Here is a 15,547-nt window from a genome sequence, read left to right as displayed (position 1 = left end):
GAGCAATGCTTCACAGTGGACAAAGTGCTTCCTGTGTATTTCCTCTTTTGACCCACATAATAACACTAGGAGGATTGTAGGGAAGACGTTAATAGTCCCATTCTTCAGATAGAAATAAATGCATTGTCCCTTGAGAAACCTAATGCTGGAAATCACAACTTGATTGACCTTTCAGAGGCACCCAGTGCAATCCAAGTCCTCTGACCTGGAAGCATGACATGCTCTACTGGTATTCACAGCACATGTCATCCAGAAGGTGGAAGCAGATCCCAAAGCAGTTTTGCCCACTGCAAAATTCATACATCCGGTGGTCTGGGTGATGCTGGGACATTTCTTCTGGGGTGAAAGACATGCTCTTGCACCTTGTACTCCCGACCACTAAGACGGCATCTGGCTTTTGCCAGGCCTCGTGGATTTCTGATACCATATAAATCACACCTGGAAGTACTGATCTGATCTGTTTATCATGTGACCTAGTCAACTGCCAACTCTGAGTGGGGCTCAGAGCCAGAAAAGGCTCTACTGCAGGCCCTGGCTGTGTGCAGTTTGCCCCTAGGCCACACAGCATCCGATGGAGCATGCCTCTGCTCCAGTCTCTGGAAAGCCCCAGTAGCAGAGCTGCAGCATGGGCCCCTGGAGATCTGGGTAGGGCTGCCCCTTCTGTGGCAGGAACTACTCACATTTGAAGAGCAGCTCCAGGCACAACACTGGGCCCTGGTCCACAGGAGCTCCTAGGCAGGGCTGCATGCGGTCGGATGCCCCCTGTGCCGTAAGTTTGGGTAGGTAGGGCAACAATCCTTTGCACGCAGGAACTGGGATGCTCAAGATTCAGCCCATGTAGACCCAGGGGAAGAGAATATGATGTGCACAGATGGCCCAGGCTCCCGTGCCCCTGCCTGTTGCACTGATACCTTGCTCTCAGCTGGCATCGGCAGACTCCAGGGCTTCCCTGCAATCAGCTGCCAGGGGGACGGAACTGGGCCTGGGCCACACAGGGCAGCCCTGTGCATCAGCCCCAACCATCAAAAGCAGACTGTCCACGCCTGCCACTCAGAAGTCCCTGGAGGACGAAAGTGAAGGAAATTCCTCCTTGTTGGCAGAGCTGAGCTGCACTGGAGGTTGACCAATCTGTATGGAGAAGGCACCTGAGGTGTGTGCCCGCACAGACTCCTGGAGGAGCCAAGGGGCAGGGCTGGCTGGGCAGGAGCCTGGGAGAAGCCGACTGGAAGGTTGGGCAAGGTAAGTAAGGTGTGGAAGTAAGCCCAACCCTCTGGTCACCCCCATGATCCCTGCGGAATGTGTGCTTCCTGCCACAGCAACCTTAGGTTTGGGCGGATCAGAGGCCCTGGGTTAGGGGTGGCAAAGAGGGTGGAGGTGGTGGTCAAGGGAAAAGCTTCCACTAAGTGAGCACAACAGGGCATCTGCTCAGCTTAAATTCGTGATTCTCATCCAGTCACCTTCGGGCCACAGATGCCAGTGAACCAGCAGGCAAGAGAGAACTGGTGAAGGTCCTGGATCCCGATGGCTGTGAAGAGCTAGAGTTTCCACTTCCTAATGGATTCAAGGAGGAGTCTTATATAGAGTGCGGTGATTTCCTGGGGTTTCCCTTGGGGCCTCCACATCCAGTGAGGATGGTGAACAGGCAACTGCAGCCCCTGCCCCCTGACAAGGGCAAGACAACCAAGGCCTTAGATATTCTGGGTAAGAAGATCAAAGGTCCCAAACCTGGAAGCTACCCAGATCAGCCCAAGCACTGGCTGGGGTGGGGGACATCCAGATACGGAGGTGGAGGAGAAGTCTGTGAACACCGGTTATTGCCACACAGCCATCTGCACTAGTGGAGACAGGAGCTTGTTTCACTGATACTTTTAAGTTAAATGTTTGCAGAGGTTATAGCCAGCCACTGCCTTGAAACTGATGCTGTGGCAGATTGGATTTAACAGATAACGTGAGTGAGCGTGACTGTCCCTGGGTGGACTGCATGGAGCGTCTCTGGGGCACCCCGTCAAATGCCCTCAGCTGCACCTGCCACTCATTCCAGCTATGCTCTGTGGAACAGCCACCCTCAACTCCATGCCATGTGCCTCTGGTCTTCTGCCCCAGGGTTTCCCTGTGAACCTGCTTAGTGCCCACAGGTACACAACCCAGAATTTAGGAGGATCACACCCTATGTGGGGCTCTTTGACCAATGGGGAATGGGAGCTGGTGGGTAAACATTTCCCTCTTTCTCTTCTGTAGAAAAGTCCCCGAGACCCCTGTCACATGGCTCCTTCGCTGTCCCTGGGATCAAGCACACAGTTGCCTGCTGCAGTGACTGACACAATGACAGACTTTGCACAACTCTTCTTTCCCTGCTTCACACACCCGCCTTGCTCCTGTGCCCTGGACAGCACTTTCACTCCTGCCTACCTTTCTGGTCATGCTTTCTGGGGAAGCCAGGTATAGTCATTTAATTTTAGATGTCAACTTGACTGGACTAAGGGATGCCCAGGTAGTTGGTAACACATTATTTCTGAGGGTACCTGGGAGGCTGTGTTTGGAGAAGATTAGTGTTTGAATTGGTGGGCTGAGTAAGCAGAGCCTCTTCACCAGCATGAGCAGGCACCAGCCAGCCACTCTGTTGAGTGCCCAAATGGGACAGAAATGAGGAGGAAGGGCATTGTCTACTGTTTAAGCCAGGACTCCCACCCTCTCCCGCCCTCAGACATCAGTGCTCCTGGCTCCTGGCCCTCTGGGCCCAGACTGAATTGCACCTGGCTCTTCAGCATGCAGATGGCACATCAAGGGACTTCTCAGCCTCCACAGTCACGTGAGCTAGTTCTCATAATAACTTTACCTATATGTGTACATATATCTCCTAGATGCTTGTGTTTCTCTGGAAAACCTGACTATTATACCAGGACAAGTCATGTTACCCATTCCTAACTACCACTGAATTTGACATTCAAGTCCTACACCTTGAGTTCTCAGTCCCTCTATCAGCTCATTTCCAGTGCCTTCGCCTCCATTCCACTTTATCAGCTTGCCTCTGGTGCTTCCTAGAACACTGTCATCGCCCATGACTGCTGTATTCATGAGTCCAAATGTAGACATCCCTCTCTCTTCCTCAACCTTCCCTCAGTCCTTTCAATCAGTCCTTCTGCACCAAAGGCTTAGCATCATCAACACTTTCTGGCTTGGGAACCATCTCCTTTCTTGTTATCTAGCAGCCTCCTCTTGTCTTTTATTTGTTGGTTTTTTTAACCCAGTTAAGATTCCAGAGAACAATATTTCTTTCACACTTGCCAATTTCCATAATCCCCTTATTCTCCTATCTCATTTCTTGAAAAAAATCCCCTCAGAATTAATAAAACTGCTATATTAGTCCATTTTCACGCTGCTGATAAAGACAAACTTGAGACTGGGAAGAAAAACAGGTTTAATTGGACCTACAGTTCCACATGGCTGGGGAGGCCTCAGAATGGAGGCAAAAGGCACTTCTTACACGGCAGTGGCAAGAAAAAGTGGGGAAGAAGCAAAAGTGGAAACCCCTGGTAAACCCATCAGATCTCATGAGACTTGTTCACTATCACGAGAATAGCACAGGAAAGACCAGCCCCCATGATTCAATTACCTGCCCCTGGGTCCCTCTCACAACACGTGGGAATTCTGGGAGATATCATTCAAGTTGAGATTTGGGTGGGGACACAGCCAAACCATATCATCTGCCAACTGTTTTGTGCTTACATCCCAGGTGCTAATCACTGTTAGAGAAAAACCACAAAACTGAACAATTTGGAGCCATTATAATAGCTCGCCGCGTCTATTGAGAGCGTAATCCTCGCCAGATATTCTTCAAAGTGCATTACATACAATTATCTTGTTCTGTGCCCTGCATCCTGCTGGAAAGCTGCCCAGAAGCCCTGCCCTCCAATCTCTGAAATGCATTCTCAGAAAACTTTCTCTCCTGCTGCTCAGAGAAAACAGAAGTCATCAGCTGAGAACTTGGTAGACGTCTTCCTTCACATTTCCGTGTCATTCAATGGTGATTCCTTTCTTCTAATCCAAAGACTCTCTTTGGCTCCCTTAATCCCATCCTCTGCTAATTTTTATTCTGCCCCTTTGACACCCTTTCAGTTATCTCTCTTATCCCTCTGCTCATGCTTTCTTTTATATTTTGAATGTAATAACATTGAGGGAAAAAACAAACTTAGTTTCTCCTGTACTCTCACAAAGCAGAGTACTTCTGACACCAGGTTCTGTAGGGGATTTTTTCAGCACACCAGGCGAGTAACCAATCCTGCAGCAGTGGACACCAGCTGTGTGTCTTCCAATTCAATTCTGACACTCTATCGCCAGTGGTAGCGTCAGATCTCACACGGTGAAGGCTCAGTCCCACAAGATTGCGCCCAACTTCCGATGGTGATTATAAGCCCCAGGTTATTTTACTTGTGTTTCTGACAAACTGGCTATAAATTGGATTTCCCATGATCCCTTCCTCAGTTTAGTTAATTTGCTAGGATGGCTGGCAGAACTCAGGGACACACTTATTCTTAGCAGTTTATTACAAAAGATATTTTAAAGGATACAGATGAAGAGATGCATAGGGCAAGGCATGTGGGAAGGGATGAGATGCTTCCATGCCCGCCCCACGGACCACCTTCCAGGAACCTCCATGTGCTCAGATATCCAGAAGCTCTCCAAACCCAGTCTTTTGGGATTTTTATGGAAGCTTCATGACATAGGCATGACTGATTATATCACTGGCTATTGGTGATGGACTCAACCTTCTGCCAGTCTCTCCTCCCCAAAGGTCAGGGGTGTGGGATGTGGCTGAAAAGTCCCAATACTCTAATTATGCTTTGATCTTTCTGGTAATTGGCTCCATCCTGAAGACATCAGTCAATCATTTGCACATGAAAAGCATGCTTTTGGATATTCCAAGGGTTTTACGAGTTGTATGCCAGGACACAGGATGAAGACCTATATATATTTCACAGTATCACGGTGGTCCTTAGGCTAGTCCCCTCTCTTCTGAATCATTTTTTTTCTGTTGATTTCCTTCAATTACATGGATTCCATTACCATCTCTTAAGAAAATGTTTCTGATACTTCAATAAAGCTGGAGAACAAAAACAAAAAGGAAGAAAATGATTCTCCAGTTGGATGCTCAACCTAGATGTCTCTCCAAAACTCAGATTCGCTCAACATTTTCATTCACGTCTAACAAACCCATATCAGAAAACAGAACGATCTTCCCACATAAACTACTTCTCTATCTCTATCAGCATCTAACAAGCCCTACAAGTCAGCAACATGACCTCACCTTTGACTCTCCCTCACCTCCTCCTCTATCCCCATACCTTCCAGTCACTTACTTCTTAAATATCTTTGGAAACCAATCTTCTGTTCATGCTCACTACCATTTCCGTAGTCTAGATCATTATCATCTACCTGCCTGACTGCAAGAAACTTCTAGTTAGTCTTCTTGCCTTCACACATAGCTGTGATGGTTAATATTGGGTGTCAATTTGATTGGATTGAAGAATGAAAAGCATTGTTCCCTGCGGCAGCCGGGTGGGGAGATGGTGTCTATGAGGGTGGTGCCAAAGGAGATTAACATTTCAGTCAGTGGACTGGGAGAGACAGACCTACCCTCAGTCTGGGTGGACACCATCTAATCAGCCGCCAATGTGGCTAGAATAAAGCAAGGAGAAGAAGTTGGAAGAAACTGACTTGCTGAGTCTTCCAGCCTTCATCTTTCTCCCATGCTGGATGCTTTCTGCCCTGGAACACCAGACTCCAAGTTCTTCAGCCTTTGGATTCTTTGACTTATATCAGCGATTTGCCAGGAGCTCTCAGGCCTTCGGCCACAGACTGAAGGCTGCACTGTCAGCTTCCCGACTTTTGAGGACTGGCTTCCTTGCTCCGCAGCTTGCAGATGGCCATTGTGGGACTTCACCTTGTGATCCTGTGAGTCAATTCTCCTAATAAGCTACCCTTCATATATACATCTATCCTAATAGTTCTGTCCCTGTAGAGAACCCTAACTAATGCAATGCCTGTATTAAATTTAAGTACTTCTTCAGGCTCATGACAAGCCTTTTCTCATGTTTATCAACATATGTTGACATGTGTCATTAAGATTGACTCCTCATCCCTGAACTCCCCCAAAACATGCCCTGCCATGAGCTTATTTTCAATAAACTTTTGTTGAATGAATAGATGGCCATTAAATAAATTAAAGAATTACTCCATCAATGAATAAGTCAATCAGTGTTGTCTACTTTAAATTCCTTGAGAGTGAATCAATTTCTATATTTTGTTTACGTCCCATCATAAAACCAAGCATTAACTTGAAATTATAATCATTATTAAATTCATCAGCTGAGTGCATGCATCTTGGGTCTGGATAATAATCCTAAAATCTTTAGACATATTTTTGAGCCCACCAGATCAGAGGTTTCTATGGTCAAATTTATTGGACTTCAAAAATGCAGATATCCCACATATCTTCATCTTCATTTTGTTTCCGTAACCAGTTTTGTGGCCTACAGAAAGGGTGAAAGTAGAGTCTGAGTATCCTGAGACAATGAGTGTAGAGGCCTGGATTCTGGGCATGTTGGCTGAGCTGTGTCATAGACAAGATATGAGGACATGTCCAACAACGGTGGCCAGCAGCAAGGGCATGGTTACAACAGTCTTTAGGCTCTTGAGTCTAGAGGCCTAGATGTTAAGGGGCAAGAGTGAAGGGCTATAGCAGAAATGAGAGGACCTTGAAGGAGAGGCTGAGAACGTCAACTGTAGAGAGGCCAGGGGGCCTTAGGTCTGGGGCTCCTCTCTAAGATGACTGCGCTTCAATCTCAGGTTTTCATAGTCCTGAGAGTGAGAATGTGATTGGCTGAGCTTGGCTCAGGCTCCTTTCCCTAGAATCAATCAGCCATGGCCTGGAGTGGAGTGACTGAGCACCACTCACATCCTGCAGGAGTTGTGAGCTAGGTAATGACCCACTTTCTGTATTCTGCACATCCCAGAAGTCTTAAGTTTTTATTGAAGCTTGCTTAGCCAATTCAAGCCCAACTTCAGTGATGCAAATTTCACATCTATTACATGCAAATAGTGTGTGGGTCCCTTTTCTGTTGATGTATTTAGTCTTCAGAAACACAGGATCATGGGCCAGATCAAGTAGCAAATGAGTGTTAACACTAGAGGTTCAACCAAGCTCCGAGAACAGTTATAAGAAAACAGAATGAAGGCAAAGACTTTGCTCCAAAAGGAGCAGCTGAAAGGGAGGGGTTGCTGTCTGCAGTCCAGCACAGAAAAGGGCCAAGCTGGGAGCCTGGGAGTCTGAGCTGTCTCTCACATGTGCAAGTCTGCAGCAGTAAAGAATCCAGAGCATTCTCAGTGACACCAGATCAGCCTGTCGCCATTTAGCTCTGACATGCCTGAGTGTGAATTCTCCATAAAATGTCACAGTGCAGAGGGAACAAGAGTGATAGCAGACCCGGTGACCTCCCCAAATCACACACTGCCCATCTCTGGAAGCTGCTGGGAGGCATGGGCCTCTCAGCAGAGCACAGTTTAATGTATCTCATGGGATCTACTCCCACACAGCAGCGTAGAAAATGTTTGGGAAAGGAGAGCTTTTTACTGAGTGCCCAGCACAGATGTATTGCATCAGTGGCAGCACTGCCTGGGGACTTCCCTCCCCAATCTGCACTCTGAAGGGCAGACATTGTCTGTCTGGGCCATGGAGTCACCCATCCCAGGAATTTGGTCACGACCACAGACTTCTAATTTGTAATAACTGTCATTGTTCTGCAGCCATGCAACAGAGCCCAAGTGCACATGGCACAATTTCTTTTGGATAAAAAGTGTGGTGTCTCAGAGAAAGTGGGATGTTTTACCAGAAAGCACTGCCCTGCAGTGACCACCTTCACTGACTCTAAGAACCTCAGCTCAGTGTGTGTATAATAGTTGGTAATGCTCAAAGTGGCTTTTTTATTGTTGTTCATTTGGATTTTTAATTTTATGTTAGATTTGGAAGTACTTGTGCAGTTTCGTTCCGTGAGTATATTGCATGATGCTGAGATTTGGGCTTCTAATGAACCTGCCGCCCAAGTGAACATAGTACCCGATAGGTAGTTTTTCAACCCTCCCTGCTTTTGGAATTCCCAGTGTTTATTGTTCCCATCTTTATGTCCATGTGTAGCCAATGTTTAGCTCCCACTTATGAGTGAGAAATGCATTTGGTTCTTGGTTGATATTTGGTTTTCTGCCTCTGCATTAATTCACTTAGGATAATAGCGTCTGGCTGTACCCAGGTTGCTGCAGAAAACATGATCTCTTTCTATTTTATGGCTGTAGTATTCCATGGTGTATGTGTACCACATTTTCTTCATCCAATCCACCCTTGATGGGCACCAGGGTTGATTCCATGTCTTGAAGTGGCTTTAGTCTTCTCACCTAACCTTGCACTTCTCTGTGAGACAGGTCAGGAAGGCATTCAGTGGTTCACCCACTCATTCAGCAAACACTTAGCTAGCATCTTTGTGGTTGCCTCCCTGGTTCTCACCTGAAGTAGAATCAAAGCTTTAGGTTCCCTCCCTTGCTCAGCATGCTGTATGCCCAAACACAAGGTCTAACACATTCATTTAACTTATATCCTAAGGAGACGCTCAAAGTGATGGTTAGGTAAAAAAGGTGGGGAATCAAGAAAATTCTACTCACATTATTTTGGTTATCGAATTCAAACAGAACCGACCCTATTCAAAGGTGAATACAGTCATTCCTCGGTGTACACAGTGGGGGAGAATTGGTTCCAGGACCCGCCATGTATACAAAAATCAACACATACTCAGGTCTCCACCGTCAGCCCTGCAGAACCCGCTTCTAGGAAAAGTCGGCCTTCCATGAAATGAAGTTTCACATTCTGCGAATATTATATTTTAAGATCTGCCTTTGGTTGAAAAATAAATCCACATATAAGTGGACCCCTGTAGTTCAAATCTATTTTGTTCAAGGGTCAAAACTGTATTTAAAATCACATCATTCAATATGAAGTGAAATTTGAACTAAAGAAGGAAGAAAAGTAGAGAGAAGAGAAGGAAATAGAGGATGAGTAGGAGAGGAGGAGAAGCAGAAATAGAAAGGAAGGCAGAAAAGCATACAGGATGCAAAAGGTACCTGAAGTGAACACTGTAGGAGAATTACTCCAGGAAAACAAAGAAGAAACTAATGACAAGAAAGACAAAGGAACATAAATAAAGAAATAAAAGTGACAAAGGTGAAAATAACAGAGACAAACAGAAAACTGGAAATTTAACATAAAAATAATTATATACCTAAAGAAGAGACTAGAAAAAATTGTAATACATAAAATTGAACTAGGATTTTTTTCTACAGTGAAAGAAAAAATAAGCATAATTCAAAGATTTATTATACCCTGATAAAAAGAATATAGGATGAAATACACTAATACTTGTCCAACAAAGAACCACAGATACTTTGAGAAAGTAAAAGCCAGTATCCTAAAAGGAAAACTATTAGCTGACTATCATACTCTCCTCAGCATTTTCTTCTTACTGAAATGCAATGAAACAATCGAGATTTGAGGAAAGTAGGACTCAAGAGCTCTATTATTCACAGCTGTCATGTGTCTATGGCAAGAGAAATACATTCTAAGATAGGTAAGTCATCCAAATGTGGATGAACCACCAACTAATAACATAGCTTCAAGATACATGAAGCAAAAACTGCTAATAGAATTGTAAAGAGAAATAGAAAATGTCACAGTTAGAATCTAAGATTTGCAAATCCCTATCTCAATAACTAATAGAACAAGTAGAAAGAAAATCAGTAAGAATACAGATTTGAATGAAATTATCTATCAGCTTTAACCTGGTTGACACTGATAGAACACTCTACCTGACAAGCATGCACATCCTTTTCAGGTGTACCCAGAACATTTGCCAAGGCATACTCTTAACCATAAAGTCTCAGTGAATGTAAAACCATACAAGTCATACAAAGCATGTTCTCTGACCACATGGAGCTACTTTAGAAATCAGTAAAATAAAGGTATCTTTAAAAATCCCCAATTATGTAGAAAAAAATAAGTAACACACTTTTAAATAACTCAGGGATCAAAGAAGGAATTAAAACAGAAATTAGAAAGTATTTTGAAGTAGTTATAAATGAAAATGCAACCTATTAAAATTTGTGATATGCAGCTAAAGTATGATTTTATAGCACTAAATGCCTGTATTAGAAAAGAAAGGTCTCAAATCAATAACCTCAGCTTCAACTTTAAGAAACTAATCAAAATATTTCAAAATACATGTTGTATACAGTAACTATATGCAATTTTTGTCAATGTTTAAAAATAAATAAATTAGAAAAAATATTAAAGACAATATTTTTGGTGTTATTTTTAAAGAAACTCCGAATAAGCAGAAGACAAGGAATAATAATAAAGATCAGAGTGGATGTCAATAAAACAGAAAAAAGAAAAACAATATAGGAAATTAATAAAGTCAAAAGTGGGATCTTATGGAAGACCAATTAAATTTATAAACCCCTATTCAGACTGATCAGGAAAAAAAAGAGAATACACAAATTAATGATATCTGGAATCAGATCACACATCACAACATATTTCAAGAATCCAAGAAAGTGAAAATGGGTCCAAATGCATAAACCCCCCAAAGTGAGGCTAAGTAATGGTGCATCTATACCCAGAATGTGGGAGTGGAAAACAATGCATGTTCCCCAGAAAACGATGGTGCACGTCTCCATTTGTTGGCCCACAAAGGGGCTCCCAATAGCGTTAAGCTTAAAGAGTAGATCGGGCTGGGCGCGGTGGCTCAAACCTGTAATCCCAGCACTTTGGGAGGCCGAGATGGGTGGATCACGAGGTGAGGAGATCGAGACCATCCTGGCTAACACGGTGAAACCCCGTTTCTACTAAAAAATACAAAAAACTAGCCGGGCGAGGTGGCGGGCGCCTGTAGTCCCAGTTACTCGGGAGGCTGAGGCAGGAGAATGGTGTGAACCGGAGAGGCAGAGCTTGCAGTGAGCTGAGATCCGGCCACTGCACTCCAGCCTGGGCGACAGAGTGAGACTCCGTCTCAAAAAAAAAAAAAGAGTAGATCGAAGAACAGTTGTTTTAGTCCAATGCCAGTCAGGAAAAAGTATTGACATCTATTTCAAGAGGCATAAAGAAATAGCTGAAAAAATGCTAATCTGAGAGTTAACAATGGCCATCTTAGCCTATTAGGACTCTGGGGATTTTTAGCAATGAGCTTATTTCATTACACAATAAACAATAAAGCTATTTTTGAAAGTTTTTATCTTCAGATAGAAATTCATGTTATTGAGGGTGTGGGCAGTGTATTGCATACACTGTAGTATTACAACTTTTTTGGAATATGATTTGGCAGAAGCCACTAAAAGTTAAAGTATGTATCTACATTGACCGGGAATCTGATCTTACATAAATAATGGTTTTAGTATGCGAGGACTGCTGCATAAAATTTTGCAACCGTGAACTCTAAGGTGCATCATTTTCCCGTTAGTCATCACGGATCTGTATATATTTTATAAGAGTTTTCTGGCGGTAAAATGTCGTGGGGGATGCCTTTTTCTAACTGTCACCATTTGGACTAGCAGTGGTGCTCAAATGATGCAGGGATTTTTTTTACACGGTTATTTGTATAGACCAGAAGAAAGAGGAGGAGAAGAGAAAGGAAGGAAAAGGAGAGAAAAGGGGAAAAAAAAGAAGAAGTAGAGGAAGAGGAAGAAGGAAAAGAGAAAGAAGGAAGGGAAGAGGCTCAGGAAGACTAAGTTACAGAATACTCATATCATGGAGTATTATGAAATAATTTTAAAAGAATATACTAGATCTATTTGAATTGACCTACAGAGATGTCCAGGATTTATTTGGGGGTACAGAGGCAAATCTGCAAAACAAATGAAATAGTAAGTCCTTAATTTTGTTTTGGTGGGTTTTTTTTAAGGAAAGAAAACATCCTTTGCATTTTTTCATGTAAGTTTTATGACCGCTAAGAAAAATGTGGAGGGATACATACCAACAGTTAGCTCTGTTCTGTGAGTTTGGGGATGTGGGCATTATGTTTTTTCCTTATTTTTTAAATTGTATGTATTTAAGGAATACAGCATGATGCTTTGATATTACATATTTATAGTGAAATGGTTACTACAGCCACGTAGTTTAACATATCCACCAATCATCTCACATAGTTACATTTTCTTTTGTGTGTATGTATGTGACAAGAGCATCTAAAATCTACTCCAGCAAATTTTCAATATACGACACAACAGATTTAACTCTAGTCCACTTGCTGTACATTAGGTCTCTAGACTTATCATTCCACATAACAGCAAGTTTATACCCTTTGACCTATATCTCCCCACTTCCCCCACGCCTGCTTCCACCTCTGGTAACCACCCTTCTACTCTGTTTCTACATATTCATGGTTTTTCTTTTTTAGACTCCATATTTAAGTGAGATCATGCCATATTTTTCTTTCTCTGTCTGGCTTATTTCATGTAGCATAATGTCCCCTAGTTTCACCCATGTTATCATACATGGCAAGATTTTCCTCTTTTTAAAGGCTGAATAACGTTCCATTGTGTATATCTACCACATTTTCTTTATCCAGTTATCCATTGATGGACACGGCTTGTTTCCATATCTTGACTATTGTGAGTAATGGTGCAATGAACATGGTAGTACAGATATCTTTACAACGTGGTGATTTTATTTGAGTATATACCCAAAAGAGGGATTGCTGGCTCATATGGAAGTTCCTTTTTTTTTTTTTTAGGAACCTCCATACTGTTTTCTATAATGGCTGCACAAATCTACATTCCCACTAACAGGGTACAAGGATTCCCTTTTCTCTGTGCCTTCATCAACACTGGCTATTCTTACTGGTTATTCACATCAACACTGGTTATTCTCTTGTCATTTTTACAATAGCCATCCTAACAGGTGTAGAATGATACTTCACTATGGTTTTAATTTGCATTTCCCCAGTGATTGGTGATGTTAAGGACCTTTTCATATACCCTATGGCTTTTTTTTGTTTTGTTTTGTTTTTTGTTTGTTTGTTTTTGTCTTCTTTGGAGGAGTATCTTTTCAGGCCATTTGCCCATTTTTTAATTAGGTTATTTGTTTTTTGGTTTTTGTTTTTCTTTGTTTTGTTTTTTGTTTTTGTTTTTTTGCTATTTAGTTGTATGAGCTCCATGGCGATTTTAGTCCTTATCTGATATGTGGCTCACAAATATTTTCTCCCACTCCATTGGTTGCCTTTTCAGTTTGTTAATTGTTTCCTTTGCTATGCAGAAGACTTTTAGTTTGATGTAGTCTTTACTTGTTTGTTTTTGCTTTTGTTGCCTGTGCTTTTTGGAGTCACATTAAAAAAAAAAAAAAAAAAAAAAGATCATTGCCAAAGACAATATCAAGGAGCTTTTCTCTGTATTTTCTTCCAGGAATTTTATGGTTTCACACCTTATATTTAGGTCTTTAATCAATTTTGAGTTGATTTTTGTGAAGGGTGTAAGATAAAGATCCAGTTTCATTCTTTTGCATGTGGACATCCAATTTTCCCAACACCATTTATTGAAGATATTATCTTTTCCCCATCTTGTCTTCTGGGTGGCCTTGTCAAAGATTAGTTGACCCTGTATACTTGGGCTTATTTCTGGACTCTTTGTTCTGTTCCATTGGTATATACAGTATGAGTGTTTTTATACCATACTATTTGATTATTACCGCTTTGTAACATAATCTGCAACCCAGAAGTGTAATGCTTCCAACTTTGTTTTTCTTTCTCAAGATAGTTTTGGTTATTCAAGGTCTTTTGTCATTGCATAAACATTTAAGAATTTTTTTGATTTCTATGAAAAATGTCACTACAATTTTTATAGGATAGCATTGAATCTGTATATTGCTTTGAGTAGTATGGACAGGTGGACATGATTTTTTATGTATACATCTCTATCACATAAATTGATACTTCGAATATGTATCACTCTTTGTCATCTAAAAAAATTTAAAATTTGTAAGCAAATCACAACTACGTAGGCCAACGATCTTTAAGGTTTTCTTCAGAATACTTCAGAATTCTATTGTCCTTTTGTTTTTCCAATATTCAGTTAAACTTACAGGTATTCCTTTATCTATGCATCCACCTGCCCTCAGCCCACACTCCCAGCCATCAACCAAGCATTTAGTGTCTCCGCCCATCCTCTCTGCAAGGAACTGGGGACTCAGAACCTCCTGAGGTGTTGCTAGTGATGCCACAGGTAGCAAGGTAGACAGCAGCAAACAGGTACCTCATCACCTGGTGACAGCCTAGGGTATTGGAGCTAATTAGTGCAGAGCAAGGCCCTGCTTTCTCCTGTTTGGTAGTCAATACACCACTGGAAAAGTGAGTGTGGATTTCAGGTGACACAGTAAATCTCAGGTGGACTTGTCATTTTGGAAGGATTATTTCTCAATGACAACTCAAGGGACCAGCTATGTTAGAATTCACTGTGAGTCCAGTCAATTTCTTTCAGGCAGCCAACAGTCTCAGTCCCTCAGGCAGTGTGTTTTTGAAGGAGCCCAGGTAGAGGATCTTTTAACACAATCGACGTTTGAGAATCACTTTTCTACAGACTCTGCGAACCTCGGGTGGAATCATATATTACAAAGTGCTGAATGAAAGCTTCCAAAGTGTCCTCCTGCATCTACGTTCTCTGGGGCAGAAAGAATCAGCCCAGTTAAGGGCAGCTGCTGCCCCAAGGGCGAGGCATCAAACCTGCAGTTTGCAGGCTGGCCTGCAAGTGTGGAAGCTCAGGAGCCACGGTCCCCACGAGGTTCAGGATGGCTGAGCTTGGAGACCCAGCAGAGGGAGATGAAGGAAACTATGTACGCTGGAGACTGCCCATTTTTCCCTCTCCTGGTGAGAGCTTCTGGTGAGAGAAGAGAACCGAAGTCACTGTCTTTATGTTTAGAGAGGGGAGTGTACGGAGGCAGGTCAGGGAGAACACAGCATAGCCATTTATGCAGTCAGTGCTGCTGCCCTCGGCTCACCAGGGAAAGCTTCAACGTGCTGCTCAGAGAAGCAAGTACTGTTTTCCTGAGACCCTGAACACCCAATTCCCAAATCTCAAGAGTTGGACCATGGCCCTGAACACGCAAGCTTTTGCTCTGGAAAGCTAAGCCATTCAGAGAAGTCTCTGTGTTTGTGAACAAGCAGAAGAGGGAGAATGGTGTTTTCAAGACTGGGAAGATGCCCTGGGCAGGCAGGAAAGAGCAGGTGAGCCCTGGGAACCTGTCCCCATCCAAACCAAGGTCTGGGGGTAGTTAGGGCTTTGGAGAGTGGGGAGCCCATCCTTCACAGCTGCATGGAAGCTGGAAATTACCCTCTGCTGCTTCTGAGCCAAGGGGGAAACCTTCCTTCTGGCCAAGAACAATGTGGTAAGAGTGGCATTTCTGTGGCCCCTGAGCCGCAGAGCCCTAAAGATGACAAAATCATGAAGCCAAGAGGACACAGCA

Source organism: Chlorocebus sabaeus, chromosome 9 (genome assembly GCF_047675955.1).
Source record: "Chlorocebus sabaeus isolate Y175 chromosome 9, mChlSab1.0.hap1, whole genome shotgun sequence".
Taxonomy (NCBI): domain Eukaryota; kingdom Metazoa; phylum Chordata; class Mammalia; order Primates; family Cercopithecidae; genus Chlorocebus; species Chlorocebus sabaeus.
This window is presented reverse-complemented; position numbering follows the sequence as displayed.